This window comes from Trachypithecus francoisi, unplaced genomic scaffold (assembly GCF_009764315.1).
Source record: "Trachypithecus francoisi isolate TF-2019V2 unplaced genomic scaffold, Tfra_2.0 Contig00366, whole genome shotgun sequence".
NCBI classification, from domain to species: Eukaryota; Metazoa; Chordata; class Mammalia; order Primates; family Cercopithecidae; genus Trachypithecus; species Trachypithecus francoisi.
The window spans coordinates 240,001-247,359 of NW_022680596.1; the positions used below are offsets into that span (position 1 = coordinate 240,001).

The following is a 7,359-nucleotide window of genomic DNA, read 5'->3' on the forward strand; positions in this document are numbered from 1 at the left end:
GTAGGTAAGGGAAGTCGGCAAGCCGGATCCGTAACTTCGGGATAAGGATTGGCTCTAAGGGCTTTGCCAGTCCGGCTGTGGCTTGAAGCAGGGCTGGGTGCAGGCAGTGGCTGGATGAAGTGCTGGTACTCCACCCCCCAACATTAGCAGCACCCCTCTGCAGACATCTCCCACCCCACCTCGCCATACCTTCCTTTTCACTATCCCTTCCCACCTCGCTATTGCCCGTTCCTAGCAGCCGACTTAGAACTGGTGCGGACCAGGGGAATCCGACTGTTTAATTAAAACAAAGCATCGCGAAGGCCCGCGGCGGGTGTTGACACAATGTCAATTCTACCCAGTGCTCTGAATGTCAAAGTGAAGAAATTCAATGAAGCACGGGTAAATGGCGGGAGTAACTATGTCTCTCTTAAGTGTAGCCAAATGCCTCATCATCTAATTAGTGATGCATATGAATGGATGGACAAGATTCCCACTGTTCTTACCTGCTACCCAGCAAAACCACAGCCAAAGGAATGGGCTTGATAGAATCAGCAGGGAACAAAGACCCTATTGAGACTGACTCTAGTCTAGCAGGGTGAAGAGACATGAGAGGGGTAGAATAAGTGAAAGGCCCCTGCACCCCTCTGTTTCTCTGAGGAGATGGGGTGAGGTCCACTGACCTTGTGGGCTGCCGGTGAAATCCCACTACCCTGATCATTTTTTCACTGACCTGGTGAAGTTGGGGCTGGGTAGGTGAGCCACAAGGGGCTCACACTTTTGGCACCAAGCACCTGGCCACATGCTGGCTGGATGTTAACTGCTCCAGGAATAGTGCCAGGTGCAGAGTTGGACTGGTGCTGTACACCTGTCGAATGGTAATGTAGGTGTCTGAAGGTGAGTGCAGGGAGTACCAAAACCTCCCATGGAGCAGAAGGGCAGAAGTTGCTTGATCTTGATTTTCAGTACGAAAGCAGGGCCTCATGATCCTTTTGATGTTTTGTTTGGGTTTTAAGCAGGATGTGGCAGAGAAGATACCACGGGGATAACTGCCTTGTAGTGGCCAAGAATTCATAGCAACATTGCTTTTTGATCCTTTGGTGTTGGATCTTTCTATTGTGAAGCAGAATTCACCAAGCATTGGATGGTTCACCCAGTAACAAGGAATCTGAGCTTAGTTTAGAACATCGTGAGACAGGTTAGTTTTACACAACAGTCTTTTAAACAAGGGTCTTCCCATCTCAGCCTCACGAGTACCTGGGACTACTGGGACCTTCTTCTGTATTTTTTCTAACCACCATTTCAGTTTGTTTCCACAATACTTAGAGTAACTTGCTGTGATTTTTCATTGTTCTTTTCTCTCTCCATTCTCATATGCTCCTTCCTACACATTGAAGCTGACCTTTGGTTTATTTTTTGTCATAGTTCACACTGGTTATGACACACACACACACAAAGTGAGAGAGAGAGAGAGAGAGATAGGAGTTCTCAATTATGATATTAAATATCTTTTATTATTGTTAACTTCTGCGTAATTATTTCATCTTTAAGATTGTTGTTGTTTGATATTGTTATATACTTACTTTTGGTTTATTTATTTTGATAGAGTTGTCCGTCACAAGACTTGGACTTAGCCACCAGCTTGCCATGACTAAGGTCAACCAGATGGCTCTCACCTTGCCATATCTGAGGTCAACCACATGGCTCTCACCTTGCCATATCTAAGGTACATCAGATGGTGCTCACCTTCCCATGTCATGTTTTGATTTATTTTTTGTCACACTTCGTCCTTCCATTTGGTGTGACAAACAAAAAGAGAGAGAGAAAGAGACATACACACACAGAGGAGTTCTTAATTGTGATATTAATTACCATTTATTGTTGCTCACTCCAATTTTATTTAGATATTAATATTGTTTGATATTATATATATATATTTAAATTTATTTTGATACAGATGTCAGCCTCAAGCACTGAAATAGCCACCAGCTTGCCACGTGTAAGTTCCACCAGATAACTCTTACCTTGCAATGTCTAAGATTGACTAGATGGCATGTGCCTTCCTATTTTTGGGGTTGACCAGATAGCCCTCAGCTACTATGATTGAAGTCAACCAGATGGATCTTGCCTTGCCATGTCTGAGGTGGACAAGATTACTCTCACCCTTCCTTGTCTAAGGCTGACCAGATGACTTTTCCCTTGCCATGTCTAAGGTCAACCAGATGACTCTCAGCTTGCCATGTGTAAGGTCAACCAGATGGCTCTCACCTTGCCATGTGTAAGGTGGACAAGATAGCTCTCACCATGCCATCTCTAAGGTCAAGGAGATGGCTCTTGCCTTGCTATGTTTGAGGTCTTCCTGACGGCTCTTGCCTTGCCATGTCTGAGGTCAACGAGATGATTCTTGCCTTGCCATGTCACATGTTGTCCAGGTAGCTGTCACCTTGCCATTTCTGAGGTCGGCCAGATGGCCCTTGCCCTGCCCTGTCTTAGGTTGACCAGATGGCTCTTGCCTTGCCATGTCTAAGGTCGACCATATGACTCTTACCTCACCATGTCTGAGATTGGCCAGATGGCTTTCACAGTCCCATGTGTGAGGTCGACATCATGGCTCTCACCTTGCCATGTCTGAGGTCGATGAGATGGCTCTTGCTTTGCCATGTCTGAGGTCAACCAGATGCCACTCTGACATGTCTGAGCTCAACCAGATGGCTCTCAGCTTTTCATGTCTGAGGCCGACCAAATAGTTCTCCTCTTGCCATGTCTGTGGTCCACCAGAAGGCTTTAGCCTGGCCATGTCTGAAATTGGCCAGACAGCTCTCACCTTGCCGTATCTACAGTTGACCAGAGGGTGCTTGCTTTGGTATGTCTAAGGTTGACGAGATGGCTCTCACTTTGCCATATCTGAGGTTGACCAGATGGCTTTCATCTTGCCATGTCTCAGGTCGACCAGATGGCTCTTGCCTTTTCATATCTGAGGTTGACCAAATGTCTTTTGCTTCACCATGTCTGAAGTCAACTAGATGGCTCTCCCCTTGCAATGTCTGAGGTCGACCAGAGGGCTTTCACCTTGCCAATTCTAAGGTCAACAAGATGGTTCTCACCTTGCCATGTCTGAGGTGGAGGTGGATAAATGGCTCTTGCTTTTTCATGTCTAAGGTTGACCAGATGGCTTGCACTGGTGGCAATGCTGTTCAAGTCCAACAGAGAGATGGGACTGTGATTTGCTGCAGCCTTGATCTTCTCAGTCTCGTCCAGGAGATCTTCCCATCTTGGCCAGAAACATTGGAATGAGTCCACAGCTTGCCATGCCTAAGGTCGACCAGATGACTCTCGCCTTCTCATGTCTAAAGTCGACCAGATGGCTGTCACCTTGCTATGTCTAAGGTCAAACAGATGGCTCTTGCCTTCCCACATCTAAGGCCGTCCAGACGGCTGTCACTGGTGGCAGTATCATTCAGGTCCAGCAGAAAGATGTGATTGTGATTCACTGCAGCCTCGATCTCCCTGGTCTCACCCGGGTGGTCTTTCCAATTGGGCCACCCAAGTACCTGAGAATACATGAACCTTCTTCCTGTGTTGTTTTTCTAACCCCAATTTCAGTTTGTTTCCATAGTACTTAGCATGATTTGCTGTTGTTTTTCTTCATTGTTCTTTTCTCTCTCTATTCTCCTGTGCTCCTTCTTGCATGCTGAAGTTGACGTTTTCATTTATTTTTGGTCACACTTCAGCCTGAGTGTGACAAAAGGAGAGAGAGAGAGAGATCTTAATTGTGATATTATCTTTCATTATTGTTCACTCCTGCTTATTTGTGTATTGGTCTTTAATATTGTTAGTATTTCTTTGTTTTTGTTCTATATTTACTGGTGGTTTTAAAAATTTATTTTGAGACACATGTTGGCTGCAAGCATTGGAATTAGCCGCCAGCCTGCCAGGTCTAAGTTCGACCAGATGGCTCTGGCCTTCCCATGTCTAAGGTTGACCAGATGGATCTCACTGGCAGCAGTACCATTCTTGCCCATAAGAGGGATGCAATCGTGATTCACTGGAGTCTTCATCTCCCCAGTCTCCCTCAGGTGGTCTTCCCATCTCAGCTTCTTGGAACTACTTGGACCTTCCTGTGTTGTTTTTCTAACCTTAATTTCAGTTGTTTCCACAATATTTAGAGTGACTTGCTGTTGTTTTTCTTCTTTGTTCTTTTCTTTCTCTGTTTCTTTATGTTCCTTCCTACACAGTGACCTTTTGATTTATTTTTGTCACAATCCAGCCTTGGTGTGACAAACCAAGAGAGAGAGAGAAAGAGGGAGTGAGAGAGAGAGAGCAAGACAGAGAGAGGAGATCTTAATTGTGACATTAATTACTTTTCACCATTGTTCACTTTCACTTATTTATGTATTGGTCTTTAATATTGTTTTTATTCTTTGTTATTGTTATATATTTACTGTTGGTTTTTAAATTTATTTTGAGATAGATATTGGCCACAAGTGTTGGGCTTATCTGCTAGTTTGCTATGTCTAAGGTCTACCAGATGGCTCTCACCTTCCCATGTCTAAGATCAACAAAATAGCTCTCACCTTCCTAAGACAAAGATTGACCAGATGACTCTCGCCTTGCCATGTCTAAAGTCGTCCAGATGGCTCTCACCTGCCCCTATTAGGTCTACCAGATGGCTATCACTGGCGGCAGTACCATTTGGATCCACCAGAAGGATGTGATCGTCATTCACTTCGGCCTCTATCTCCCCAGTCTCGCACAGGTTGTCTCCCCATCTCAGCCTCCCGAGTATCTGGGATGACAGGGTCCTTCTTCCTCTGTTTTTTGTTTGTTTGTTTCTAATCTAATTTTAGGTTGTTTTCTCAATACTTAGAGTTACTTGCCATTGATTTTCTTCTTTGTTCTTTTCTTTCTCTATTCTCCTATGCTCCTTCCTGCACAGTGAAGTTGACTTTTGGTTTATTTTTTGTCACACTCCAGCCTGGATGTGACAAATGGAGAGAGGGAGGAGATCTTAATTGTGATATTAATTACCTTTTACCATTGTTTACTCCCACTTATTTATGTACTGGTCTTTAATATTGTTTGTTATTATTTATTTGTTACTGTTATATATTTACTCATTTTTAAAATGTATTTATTTTGGGACAGATGTCTGCTGCAAGTTTTGGACTTAGCTACCAGCTTGTCATATCTACATTCAACCCTATGGTTGTTGCCTTTCCATGTCTAAGGTCAACCAGATGGCTCTCACAAGCAGCAGCACAGTTCAGGCTCAGAAGAGAAATGCGACTGTGATTCATTGTGGCATCAATCTCCCCAATCTTGCCTGAGTGGTCTTCCTGTCTCGGCCTCTCGAGTCCCTGCGACTAATAGAACCTTATTTTTTTTCTTTTCTTTCTTCCTTTCTTTCCTTTCCTTTCCCTTCCCTTCCCTTCCCTTCCCTTCCCTTCCCTTCCTTCCTTCCTTCCTTCCTTCCTTCCTTCCTTCCTTCCTTCTTCCTTCCTTCCTTCTTTCTTTCTCTTTTTTTCTTTCTTTCTTTTTTTCTTTCTTCTTTCTTCTTCTTTCTTTCTCTTTCTTTCTTTCTTCTTTCTTCTTCTTTCTTTTCTTTCGTCTCTAACCACAATTTCAGTTTGTTTCTACAATACTTAAGATGACTTGCTGTTATTTTTCTTCTTTGTTCTTTTTTCTCTCTATTCTCCTATGCTCCTTCCTGTGTGCTGAAGTTGATGTTTTGGTTTATATTTTTTCACACTCAAGCCTGGGTGTGACAGAGAGAGAGAGACAAAGAGAGAGAGAGAGACCTTAATTGTGATATTAATTACCTTTTACTATTGTTCATTACCACTTATTTTTGTACTGGGTTTTGATTGTTATTATTTCTTTGTTATTGTTATATATTTACTGTTGGCTTTTTTATTTAATTTGGGACAGATGTTGGCTTAAAGCATTGGACTTAGCTGCCAGCTTGCCATGTCTAAGGTCAACAAGATGGGTCTCGCCTTGTCATATCTAAGATCAACCAGATAAATCTCACTGGCGGCAGTACTGTTCGGGTCCAGCAGAGGGATGCGATCATGATTCACTGTGGCCTTGATCTCCCTGGTCTCGCTCAGGTGGTCTTCCCATCTCAGCCTCCTGTGTACCTGGCACTACTCAGACCTTCTTCCTCTGTTTTTTTTTTTTTTTTTTTTTTTTCTAACCCAAATTTCAGTTTATTTCCAAAATACCTGGAGTGACTTGCTATTGTCTTATTTGTGGTTCTTCTTTTCTTTTTCTACACTTTCCATAACACCAAAGGACTTTATACAATATGAATGACAATCACAATTTACTCTGAGCCCTTCATGCTTGTATGGACCCATGACCATACCTGCTGCTCCAAGCCCAGGTATGAGAGTCAACATCTCTTAAATTGGCTGGGTCCAGATACTGGAGTCCTCACCTGCCTCTGATCTGGGCTTAGAAATATATCACTAATCCAAGTGTGGCTAGATCTTTACATATTACAGTCAAAATTCCAACTGTGGACTGTGTTTGCATGTGAAATTCTGGACCTCAGGAGTGAGCTCTTTCCATGAGTGAGGGTGACAATTCTAATGTTTGGTGGGGTGTGCATATGAGAAACACAATCTCATCTGCATATTGTTCCCTGTGATAACACTGTAACACTCAGGAGCTTTATATGATATGGGAGTCACTTATCACCAAGTCAAAGATGACCCTTTTAATTCTGGTGAGCACAAAGCCAGAGATTATCTGGCCTCCGCTTAAATGTCCTCACTCAAATAGAAAATGCTGAATAATTCTTTTTAAAGCTTCCAGTATTGCAGGGGCACTATTTGTTTTTAAAAAAATGTGAAACAGGAGCACCATCTTGTCTTTTGGTTTTGTTGGCTAGAGACATGACTTTTGGGTAGGAGTTGAAAAGCCAGGATCTGTGACTTAAAAACAGACTGTGATCCTGGAATCATATTACAACTTTCTTTTAATGCTTTTCTCTGTAGATTTATATACAGATATAAGATATGTAGATAAATCCATTCAAACACACTGGGTTATATAAATATGTCTATGCAATATCTATCTATAAGTTCATCTTATAAAAAGTTCCAAAATATAATAAAACTGAATCAAATGTAAGTAAACCAGTCCCAAAATATAAGTAAATCAGTCCTACACAGCCCCCTCAGGATAGATGAATGCAATCAGCAAATTAACTCAGCCCATGTATTTCCAATCAGTAAACTAGCTCAGCCAAGGTGATTCCAGCCAGCCAATTAGCTTAGCCCAGATGATTTCAATCAGCCCATTTGTTTAGTTCACGTGGATTCAATCAGTCAATTATGTAAGTGATGACTAAATATTCATGCAGGCAAGCCCAGG

The 7,359-nt window shown here is 42.7% G+C and overlaps 1 pseudogene; it reads left to right on the top strand.

The window, feature by feature from the left end:
- Positions 1-1,591, top strand: part of LOC117083494 — a 4,075-nt pseudogene extending 2,484 nt beyond the window's left edge.
- Positions 1,592-7,359: the final 5,768 nt, after the last annotated feature.